The sequence below is a fragment of the Mesoplodon bidens genome, assembly GCF_964165515.1.
Source record: "Mesoplodon bidens genome assembly, contig: HAP1_SCAFFOLD_97, whole genome shotgun sequence".
Taxonomy (NCBI): Eukaryota; Metazoa; Chordata; class Mammalia; order Artiodactyla; family Ziphiidae; genus Mesoplodon; species Mesoplodon bidens.
The window spans coordinates 1565003-1577990 of NW_027672422.1; positions in this window are offsets into that span (position 1 = coordinate 1565003).

A 12988-nucleotide genomic window follows, 5' to 3' on the forward strand; every position below is an offset into this window, starting at 1 on the left:
AAAATGGAACTCGCTAAGACAGAATATTCGCCAAGGAAAAAAAGGACACAATGCCATTTGCAGCACCGTAGATGAGTCTCGAGGTAATCACGTGACTTGGAGTAAGTCAGAAAGTGAAAGACACATATCGTATCATATCACTTATAGGTGTTACCTATAAATTGATACCAGGGCAGATATTTCCACGGAGAAGGGCAATCACAGATTCATTAAAGAAACTTATGGTTCACCAAAGGAAAGGTGTGAGGATTGAATTCATTACGATATTGGGGTTAACAGACATATACAAACACAGTAGACGTATATAATCACCAAAGACCTACGGAGTACCAAGAGAAGACTACTCAACATTCTGTCATAACGTACATGGGAAAAGGATCCCAGGAAGAACAGACATATGTATATGTGTAAAAGAACCACCTCTTGCACACCTACAACAAGCTAAACGTTGTACTCAAACTTGCTGTAATAAAAAATAAAAGATTAAATTAAAAACAAGAACAAGAAGTAGTGAGACACACTTGAGGGGCTTTCTCCTGGCACATTCCGTTCTACATGCCAATCTAGAACGCGACTTCCATTGAGGCTCTGCTGCCCTAGTAACCAGATTTGGTAAGGGAGAACTGCTGCCACCTTGTGGCCGTTTCTCACAACTGCAGCTTTAATCCCAGCGCTAATGGTCAGTGGATATTCCAAATCATTACCGGCCTGTAAATGACACCTGCCCTGAAAACAAATCCTGGGGTCATATATCGACCAAAAAATTCAAAAGACGTCCATATTTCAAAACGACAGTTTCAAGAGGCATATTTCACGCACATTAGTGTTCTGCTTCTTTTGCTTTCTTTCTTTCTTTGTTAAAAAAACGGGAATGGAAGAAGGCAACCCTCAGAATGGGCGAAAACGTTCACAAACGAATCAATGGACAAAGGTTTAATCTCCACTATATATAAACAGCTCATGCAGCTTAATATTAATAAAACAAACAACCCAATACAAAAATGGGCAGAAGATCTAAAGAGACGTTTCTTCAAAGAAGTCACAGAGATGGCCAAGACGCACATGAGAAGCTGCTCAACATCACTAATTATTAGAGAAATGCAAATCAAAACTACAATGAGGTAAGACCTCACACCTGTTAGAATCGGCATCATCAGATAATGTACAAACAACAAATTCTGGGGAGGGTGTGGACAAAAGGAACCCTCTTCCGCTATTGGTGGGAATGTAAATTGATACAGTCACTATGGAGAACAGTATGGAGGTTCCTTTAAAAAACTAAAAAGAGAATTACCATAGGATCCAGCAATCCCACTTCTGGGCATATACCCAGAGAAAACCATAAATCACAAAGACACATTCACCACAATGTTCATTGCAGCACTATTTACAATAGCCAGGTAATGGAAGCAACCTAAATGCCCACAGACAGACGAATGGATAAAGATGTGGTACATATATAAAATGGAATATTACTCAGCCATAAAAAGGAATGAAACTGGGTCATTTGTAGAGAAGTTGATGGATCTAGAGACTGTCATACAGAGTGAAGTAAGTCAGAAAGAGAAAAACAAATATTGTATACTAATGCCTATATGTGGAACCTAGAAAAATGGTACAGATGAACTGGTTTGCAGGGCAGAAATAGAGACACAGAGGTAGAGAACAGACGTATGGACACAAAGTGGGGGAAGCCATGGGGTGGTGGTGGTGGGATGAGTTGGGAGATTGGGATTGACCTGTATACATGTATATGCATAAAATAGATAACTAATAATAACCTACTGTATAAAAAAATAAACAAAATTAAATTTCAAAATTTTTAAAAATAAAATGTAAAAATAAAACAGAAAAAATGTTCTTCCATTCACACTGATGTATATATAACAATGAATTATTTCCATGCTTATATCTATAAATACATAAAAGAGGAATAAAATCTAACTTGAACCAAAAAAGAAAAAAAAAAAAAAACTGAACCTAACAGTTATACAGAGGAAAACACTACCAAGGCACTTGCTCCAGTGGTAAACAATTCTGAAATTGGTCAGAGGTGGGGAATCATCTCCCATACAGCCAGCAGCCCCACCCGCCCACGCAAGGAGCGTCCTTATTGCAAAGCTGGGAGACCGTGCACAGGCCTCTGTGAGTAAAGGGGAACGGAGCCCCAGGCCAGATGCTGCTGAACTGTTCCCACCCTTCCCAGGTGAAACACCTGAATATGTACAAGGGCTTGAAAGCCTAGAGGGAGGGCCGTGGAGCCACACCAGCGACGGCACGCAGGCCAACTTGGTGCCTGCAGGTCAGCCAGGATGGTCCTGGCCACGGGCGCTCTTCTGGAAGCTTTCCATTGCCCTGCCTGAGATACCCCTCCTGTCCCGGCCCCCACTCCTTTTTTTCCTTCCTCACCTCAGCCCGGAGAGATATTCCAGTGGAAGTTATGGGTGACACATCCTCTCCTTTACAGGTGGCAGCCTGGCAACTCCTGCCGAAAGTCCAGCTGAGCCCCACTCACACCGGGCCACCCTGAAAGCCGTGGACCCTCCCACCCTCCCACCAGCACAGCCCCGAGACTGCTGACGGGGCAGAGAATATGGAGTCAGGCACAGCTGCAGGGGCTATTGCTGCCTGGAGTGCTGTTTATATTGACCTCAACCCAGGCACACCTGGGGAGGGCTTGCCGGCAGGGTCAGGCTGCCCAGGGCAGCTAATCCTCAGCCCTCAGGGAATCACATTGCAGAAAATGGACCTCGCTAAGACAGAATATTCGCCAAGGAAAAAAAGGACACAATGCCATTTGCAGCACCGTAGATGAGTCTCGAGGTAATCACGTGACTTGGAGTAAGTCAGAAAGTGAAAGACACATATCGTATCATATCACTTATAGGTGTTACCTATAAATTGATACCAGGGCAGATATTTCCACGGAGAAGGGCAATCACAGATTCATTAAAGAAACTTATGGTTCACCAAAGGAAAGGTGTGAGGATTGAATTCATTACGATATTGGGGTTAACAGACATATACAAACACAGTAGACGTATATAATCACCAAAGACCTACGGAGTACCAAGAGAAGACTACTCAACATTCTGTCATAACGTACATGGGAAAAGGATCCCAGGAAGAACAGACATATGTATATGTGTAAAAGAACCACCTCTTGCACACCTACAACAAGCTAAACGTTGTACTCAAACTTGCTGTAATAAAAAATAAAAGATTAAATTAAAAACAAGAACAAGAAGTAGTGAGACACACTTGAGGGGCTTTCTCCTGGCACATTCCGTTCTACATGCCAATCTAGAACGCGACTTCCATTGAGGCTCTGCTGCCCTAGTAACCAGATTTGGTAAGGGAGAACTGCTGCCACCTTGTGGCCGTTTCTCACAACTGCAGCTTTAATCCCAGCGCTAATGGTCAGTGGATATTCCAAATCATTACCGGCCTGTAAATGACACCTGCCCTGAAAACAAATCCTGGGGTCATATATCGACCAAAAAATTCAAAAGACGTCCATATTTCAAAACGACAGTTTCAAGAGGCATATTTCACGCACATTAGTGTTCTGCTTCTTTTGCTTTCTTTCTTTCTTTGTTAAAAAAACGGGAATGGAAGAAGGCAACCCTCAGAATGGGCGAAAACGTTCACAAACGAATCAATGGACAAAGGTTTAATCTCCACTATATATAAACAGCTCATGCAGCTTAATATTAATAAAACAAACAACCCAATACAAAAATGGGCAGAAGATCTAAAGAGACGTTTCTTCAAAGAAGTCACAGAGATGGCCAAGACGCACATGAGAAGCTGCTCAACATCACTAATTATTAGAGAAATGCAAATCAAAACTACAATGAGGTAAGACCTCACACCTGTTAGAATCGGCATCATCAGATAATGTACAAACAACAAATTCTGGGGAGGGTGTGGACAAAAGGAACCCTCTTCCGCTATTGGTGGGAATGTAAATTGATACAGTCACTATGGAGAACAGTATGGAGGTTCCTTTAAAAAACTAAAAAGAGAATTACCATAGGATCCAGCAATCCCACTTCTGGGCATATACCCAGAGAAAACCATAAATCACAAAGACACATTCACCACAATGTTCATTGCAGCACTATTTACAATAGCCAGGTAATGGAAGCAACCTAAATGCCCACAGACAGACGAATGGATAAAGATGTGGTACATATATAAAATGGAATATTACTCAGCCATAAAAAGGAATGAAACTGGGTCATTTGTAGAGAAGTTGATGGATCTAGAGACTGTCATACAGAGTGAAGTAAGTCAGAAAGAGAAAAACAAATATTGTATACTAATGCCTATATGTGGAACCTAGAAAAATGGTACAGATGAACTGGTTTGCAGGGCAGAAATAGAGACACAGAGGTAGAGAACAGACGTATGGACACAAAGTGGGGGAAGCCATGGGGTGGTGGTGGTGGGATGAGTTGGGAGATTGGGATTGACCTGTATACATGTATATGCATAAAATAGATAACTAATAATAACCTACTGTATAAAAAAATAAACAAAATTAAATTTCAAAATTTTTAAAAATAAAATGTAAAAATAAAACAGAAAAAATGTTCTTCCATTCACACTGATGTATATATAACAATGAATTATTTCCATGCTTATATCTATAAATACATAAAAGAGGAATAAAATCTAACTTGAACCAAAAAAGAAAAAAAAAAAAAACTGAACCTAACAGTTATACAGAGGAAAACACTACCAAGGCACTTGCTCCAGTGGTAAACAATTCTGAAATTGGTCAGAGGTGGGGAATCATCTCCCATACAGCCAGCAGCCCCACCCGCCCACGCAAGGAGCGTCCTTATTGCAAAGCTGGGAGACCGTGCCCAGGCCTCTGTGAGTAAACGTGAGCTGAGCCCCAGGCCAGATGCTGCTGAACTGTTCCCACCCTTCCCAGGTGAAACACCTGAATATGTACAAGGGCTTGAAAGCCTAGAGGGAGGGCCGTGGAGCCACACCAGCGACGGCACGCAGGCCAACTTGGTGCCTGCAGGTCAGCCAGGATGGTCCTGGCCACGGGCGCTCTTCTGGAAGCTTTCCATTGCCCTGCCTGAGATACCCCTCCTGTTCCGGCCCCCACTCCTTTTTTGCCTTCCTCACCTCAGCCCGGAGAGATATTCCAGTGGAAGTTATGGGTGACACATCCTCTCCTTTACAGGTGGCAGCCTGGCATCTCCTGCCGAAAGTCCAGCAGAGCCCCACTCACACCGGGCCACCCACAAAGCCGTGGACCCTCCCACCCTCCCACCAGCACAGCCCCGAGACTGCTGACGGGGCAGAGAATATGGAGTCAGGCACAGCTGCAGGGGCTATTGCTGCCTGGAGTGCTGTTTATATTGACCTCAACCCAGGCACACCTGGGGAGGGCTTGCCGGCAGGGTCAGGCTGCCCAGGGCAGCTAATCCTCAGCCCTCAGGGAATCACATTGCAGAAAATGGACCTCGCTAAGACAGAATATTCGCCAAGGAAAAAAAGGACACAATGCCATTTGCAGCACCGTAGATGAGTCTCGAGGTAATCACGTGACTTGGAGTAAGTCAGAAAGTGAAAGACACATATCGTATCATATCACTTATAGGTGTTACCTATAAATTGATACCAAGGCAGATATTTCCACGGAGAAGGGCAATCACAGATTCATTAAAGAAACTTATGGTTCACCAAAGGAAAGGTGTGAGGATTGAATTCATTACGATATTGGGGTTAACAGACATATACAAACACAGTAGACGTATATAATCACCAAAGACCTACGGAGTACCAAGAGAAGACTACTCAACATTCTGTCATAACGTACATGGGAAAAGGATCCCAGGAAGAACAGACATATGTATATGTGTAAAAGAACCACCTCTTGCACACCTACAACAAGCTAAACGTTGTACTCAAACTTGCTGTAATAAAAAATAAAAGATTAAATTAAAAACAAGAACAAGAAGTAGTGAGACACACTTGAGGGGCTTTCTCCTGGCACATTCCGTTCTACATGCCAATCTAGAACGCGACTTCCATTGAGGCTCTGCTGCCCTAGTAACCAGATTTGGTAAGGGAGAACTGCTGCCACCTTGTGGCCGTTTCTCACAACTGCAGCTTTAATCCCAGCGCTAATGGTCAGTGGATATTCCAAATCATTACCGGCCTGTAAATGACACCTGCCCTGAAAACAAATCCTGGGGTCATATATCGACCAAAAAATTCAAAAGACGTCCATATTTCAAAACGACAGTTTCAAGAGGCATATTTCACGCACATTAGTGTTCTGCTTCTTTTGCTTTCTTTCTTTCTTTGTTAAGAAAACGGGAATGGAAAAAGGCAACCCTCAGAATGGGCGAAAACGTTCACAAACGAATCAATGGACAAAGGTTTAATCTCCAATATATATAAACAGCTCATGCAGCTTAATATTAATAAAACAAACAACCCAATACAAAAATGGGCAGAAGATCTAAAGAGACGTTTCTTCAAAGAAGACACAGAGATGGCCAAGACGCACATGAGAAGCTGCTCAACATCACTAATTATTAGAGAAATGCAAATCAAAACTACAATGAGGTAAGACCTCACACCTGTTAGAATCGGCATCATCAGATAATGTACAAACAACAAATTCTGGGGAGGGTGTGGACAAAAGGAGCCCTCTTCCGCTATTGGTGGGAATGTAAATTGATACAGTCACTATGGAGAACAGTATGGAGGTTCCTTTAAAAAACTAAAAAGAGAATTACCATAGGATCCAGCAATCCCACTTCTGGGCATATACCCAGAGAAAACCATAAATCACAAAGACACATTCACCACAATGTTCATTGCAGCACTATTTACAATAGCCAGGTAATGGAAGCAACCTAAATGCCCACAGACAGACGAATGGATAAAGATGTGGTACATATATAAAATGGAATATTACTCAGCCATAAAAAGGAATGAAACTGGGTCATTTGTAGAGAAGTTGATGGATCTAGAGACTGTCATACAGAGTGAAGTAAGTCAGAAAGAGAAAAACAAATATTGTATACTAATGCCTATATGTGGAACCTAGAAAAATGGTACAGATGAACTGGTTTGCAGGGCAGAAATAGAGACACAGAGGTAGAGAACAGACGTATGGACACAAAGTGGGGGAAGCCATGGGGTGGTGGTGGTGGGATGAGTTGGGAGATTGGGATTGACCTGTATACATGTATAGGCATAAAATAGATAACTAATAATAACCTACTGTATAAAAAAATAAACAAAATTAAATTTCAAAATTTTTAAAAATAAAATGTAAAAATAAAACAGAAAAAAAGTTCTTCCATTCACACTGATGTATATATAACAATGAATTATTTCCATGCTTATATCTATAAATACATAAAAGAGGAATAAAATCTAACTTGAACCAAAAAAGAAAAAAAAAAAAAACTGAACCTAACAGTTATACAGAGGAAAACACTACCAAGGCACTTGCTCCAGTGGTAAACAATTCTGAAATTGGTCAGGGGTGGGGAATCATCTCCCATACAGCCAGCAGCCCCACCCGCCCACAAAAGGAGCGTCCTTATTGCAAAGCTGGGAGACCGTGCCCAGGCCTCTGTGAGTAAACGTGAGCTGAGCCCCAGGCCAGATGCTGCTGAACTGTTCCCACCCTTCCCAGGTGAAACACCTGAATATGTACAAGGGCTTGAAAGCCTAGAGGGAGGGCCGTGGAGCCACACCAGCGACGGCACGCAGGCCAACTTGGTGCCTGCAGGTCAGCCAGGATGGTCCTGGCCACGGGCGCTCTTCTGGAAGCTTTCCATTGCCCTGCCTGAGATACCCCTCCTGTTCCGGCCCCCACTCCTTTTTTGCCTTCCTCACCTCAGCCCGGAGAGATATTCCAGTGGAAGTTATGGGTGACACATCCTCTCCTTTACAGGTGGCAGCCTGGCATCTCCTGCCGAAAGTCCAGCAGAGCCCCACTCACACCGGGCCACCCACAAAGCCGTGGACCCTCCCACCCTCCCACCAGCACAGCCCCGAGACTGCTGACGGGGCAGAGAATATGGAGTCAGGCACAGCTGCAGGGGCTATTGCTGCCTGGAGTGCTGTTTATATTGACCTCAACCCAGGCACACCTGGGGAGGGCTTGCCGGCAGGGTCAGGCTGCCCAGGGCAGCTAATCCTCAGCCCTCAGGGAATCACATTGCAGAAAATGGACCTCGCTAAGACAGAATATTCGCCAAGGAAAAAAAGGACACAATGCCATTTGCAGCACCGTAGATGAGTCTCGAGGTAATCACGTGACTTGGAGTAAGTCAGAAAGTGAAAGACACATATCGTATCATATCACTTATAGGTGTTACCTATAAATTGATACCAAGGCAGATATTTCCACGGAGAAGGGCAATCACAGATTCATTAAAGAAACTTATGGTTCACCAAAGGAAAGGTGTGAGGATTGAATTCATTACGATATTGGGGTTAACAGACATATACAAACACAGTAGACGTATATAATCACCAAAGACCTACGGAGTACCAAGAGAAGACTACTCAACATTCTGTCATAACGTACATGGGAAAAGGATCCCAGGAAGAACAGACATATGTATATGTGTAAAAGAACCACCTCTTGCACACCTACAACAAGCTAAACGTTGTACTCAAACTTGCTGTAATAAAAAATAAAAGATTAAATTAAAAACAAGAACAAGAAGTAGTGAGACACACTTGAGGGGCTTTCTCCTGGCACATTCCGTTCTACATGCCAATCTAGAACGCGACTTCCATTGAGGCTCTGCTGCCCTAGTAACCAGATTTGGTAAGGGAGAACTGCTGCCACCTTGTGGCCGTTTCTCACAACTGCAGCTTTAATCCCAGCGCTAATGGTCAGTGGATATTCCAAATCATTACCGGCCTGTAAATGACACCTGCCCTGAAAACAAATCCTGGGGTCATATATCGACCAAAAAATTCAAAAGACGTCCATATTTCAAAACGACAGTTTCAAGAGGCATATTTCACGCACATTAGTGTTCTGCTTCTTTTGCTTTCTTTCTTTCTTTGTTAAGAAAACGGGAATGGAAAAAGGCAACCCTCAGAATGGGCGAAAACGTTCACAAACGAATCAATGGACAAAGGTTTAATCTCCAATATATATAAACAGCTCATGCAGCTTAATATTAATAAAACAAACAACCCAATACAAAAATGGGCAGAAGATCTAAAGAGACGTTTCTTCAAAGAAGACACAGAGATGGCCAAGACGCACATGAGAAGCTGCTCAACATCACTAATTATTAGAGAAATGCAAATCAAAACTACAATGAGGTAAGACCTCACACCTGTTAGAATCGGCATCATCAGATAATGTACAAACAACAAATTCTGGGGAGGGTGTGGACAAAAGGAGCCCTCTTCCGCTATTGGTGGGAATGTAAATTGATACAGTCACTATGGAGAACAGTATGGAGGTTCCTTTAAAAAACTAAAAAGAGAATTACCATAGGATCCAGCAATCCCACTTCTGGGCATATACCCAGAGAAAACCATAAATCACAAAGACACATTCACCACAATGTTCATTGCAGCACTATTTACAATAGCCAGGTAATGGAAGCAACCTAAATGCCCACAGACAGACGAATGGATAAAGATGTGGTACATATATAAAATGGAATATTACTCAGCCATAAAAAGGAATGAAACTGGGTCATTTGTAGAGAAGTTGATGGATCTAGAGACTGTCATACAGAGTGAAGTAAGTCAGAAAGAGAAAAACAAATATTGTATACTAATGCCTATATGTGGAACCTAGAAAAATGGTACAGATGAACTGGTTTGCAGGGCAGAAATAGAGACACAGAGGTAGAGAACAGACGTATGGACACAAAGTGGGGGAAGCCATGGGGTGGTGGTGGTGGGATGAGTTGGGAGATTGGGATTGACCTGTATACATGTATAGGCATAAAATAGATAACTAATAATAACCTACTGTATAAAAAAATAAACAAAATTAAATTTCAAAATTTTTAAAAATAAAATGTAAAAATAAAACAGAAAAAAAGTTCTTCCATTCACACTGATGTATATATAACAATGAATTATTTCCATGCTTATATCTATAAATACATAAAAGAGGAATAAAATCTAACTTGAACCAAAAAAGAAAAAAAAAAAACTGAACCTAACATTTATACAGAGGAAAACACTACCAAGGCACTTGCTCCAGTGGTAAACAATTCTGAAATTGGTCAGAGGTGGGGAATCATCTCCCATACAGCCAGCAGCCCCACCCGCCCACGCAAGGAGCGTCCTTATTGCAAAGCTGGGAGACCGTGCCCAGGCCTCTGTGAGTAAAGGTGAGCGGAGCCCCAGGCCAGATGCTGCTGAACTGTTCCCACCCTTCCCAGGTGAAACACCTGAATATGTACAAGGGCTTGAAAGCCTAGAGGGAGGGCCGTGGAGCCACACCAGCGACGGCACGCAGGCCAACTTGGTGCCTGCAGGTCAGCCAGGATGGTCCTGGCCACGGGCGCTCTTCTGGAAGCTTTCCATTGCCCTGCCTGAGATACCCCTCCTGTCCCGGCCCCCACTCCTTTTTTTCCTTCCTCACCTCAGCCCGGAGAGATATTCCAGTGGAAGTTATGGGTGACACATCCTCTCCTTTACAGGTGGCAGCCTGGCATCTCCTGCCGAAAGTCCAGCAGAGCCCCACTCACACCGGGCCACCCTCAAAGCCGTGGACCCTCCCACCCTCCCACCAGCACAGCCCCGAGACTGCTGACGGGGCAGAGAATATGGAGTCAGGCACAGCTGCAGGGGCTATTGCTGCCTGGAGTGCTGTTTATATTGACCTCAACCCAGGCACACCTGGGGAGGGCTTGCCGGCAGGGTCAGGCTGCCCAGGGCAGCTAATCCTCAGCCCTCAGGGAATCACATTGCAGAAAATGGACCTCGCTAAGACAGAATATTCGCCAAGGAAAAAAAGGACACAATGCCATTTGCAGCACCGTAGATGAGTCTCGAGGTAATCACGTGACTTGGAGTAAGGCAGAAAGTGAAAGACACATATCGTATCATATCACTTATAGGTGTTACCTATAAATTGATACCAAGGCAGATATTTCCACGGAGAAGGGCAATCACAGATTCATTAAAGAAACTTATGGTTCACCAAAGGAAAGGTGTGAGGATTGAATTCATTACGATATTGGGGTTAACAGACATATACAAACACAGTAGACGTATATAATCACCAAAGACCTACGGAGTACCAAGAGAAGACTACTCAACATTCTGTCATAACGTACATGGGAAAAGGATCCCAGGAAGAACAGACATATGTATATGTGTAAAAGAACCACCTCTTGCACACCTACAACAAGCTAAACGTTGTACTCAAACTTGCTGTAATAAAAAATAAAAGATTAAATTAAAAACAAGAACAAGAAGTAGTGAGACACACTTGAGGGGCTTTCTCCTGGCACATTCCGTTCTACATGCCAATCTAGAACGCGACTTCCATTGAGGCTCTGCTGCCCTAGTAACCAGATTTGGTAAGGGAGAACTGCTGCCACCTTGTGGCCGTTTCTCACAACCGCAGCTTTAATCCCAGCGCTAATGGTCAGTGGATATTCCAAATCATTACCGGCCTGTAAATGACACCTGCCCTGAAAACAAATCCTGGGGTCATATATCGACCAAAAAATTCAAAAGACGTCCATATTTCAAAACGACAGTTTCAAGAGGCATATTTCACGCACATTAGTGTTCTGCTTCTTTTGCTTTCTTTCTTTCTTTGTTAAAAAAACGGGAATGGAAGAAGGCAACCCTCAGAATGGGCGAAAACGTTCACAAACGAATCAATGGACAAAGGTTTAATCTCCAATATATATAAACAGCTCATGCAGCTTAATATTAATAAAACAAACAACCCAATACAAAAATGGGCAGAAGATCTAAAGAGACGTTTCTTCAAAGAAGTCACAGAGATGGCCAAGACGCACATGAGAAGCTGCTCAACATCACTAATTATTAGAGAAATGCAAATCAAAACTACAATGAGGTAAGACCTCACACCTGTTAGAATCGGCATCATCAGATAATGTACAAACAACAAATTCTGGGGAGGGTGTGGACAAAAGGAACCCTCTTCCGCTATTGGTGGGAATGTAAATTGATACAGTCACTATGGAGAACAGTATGGAGGTTCCTTTAAAAAACTAAAAAGAGAATTACCATAGGATCCAGCAATCCCACTTCTGGGCATATACCCAGAGAAAACCATAAATCACAAAGACACATTCACCACAATGTTCATTGCAGCACTATTTACAATAGCCAGGTAATGGAAGCAACCTAAATGCCCACAGACAGACGAATGGATAAAGATGTGGTACATATATAAAATGGAATATTACTCAGCCATAAAAAGGAATGAAACTGGGTCATTTGTAGAGAAGTTGATGGATCTAGAGACTGTCATACAGAGTGAAGTAAGTCAGAAAGAGAAAAACAAATATTGTATACTAATGCCTATATGTGGAACCTAGAAAAATGGTACAGATGAACTGGTTTGCAGGGCAGAAATAGAGACACAGAGGTAGAGAACAGACGTATGGACACAAAGTGGGGGAAGCCATGGGGTGGTGGTGGTGGGATGAGTTGGGAGATTGGGATTGACCTGTATACATGTATAGGCATAAAATAGATAACTAATAATAACCTACTGTATAAAAAAATAAACAAAATTAAATTTCAAAATTTTTAAAAATAAAATGTAAAAATAAAACAGAAAAAAAGTTCTTCCATTCACACTGATGTATATATAACAATGAATTATTTCCATGCTTATATCTATAAATACATAAAAGAGGAATAAAATCTAACTTGAACCAAAAAAGAAAAAAAAAAACTGAACCTAACAGTTATACAGAGGAAAACACTACCAAGGCACTTGCTCCAGTGGTAAACAATT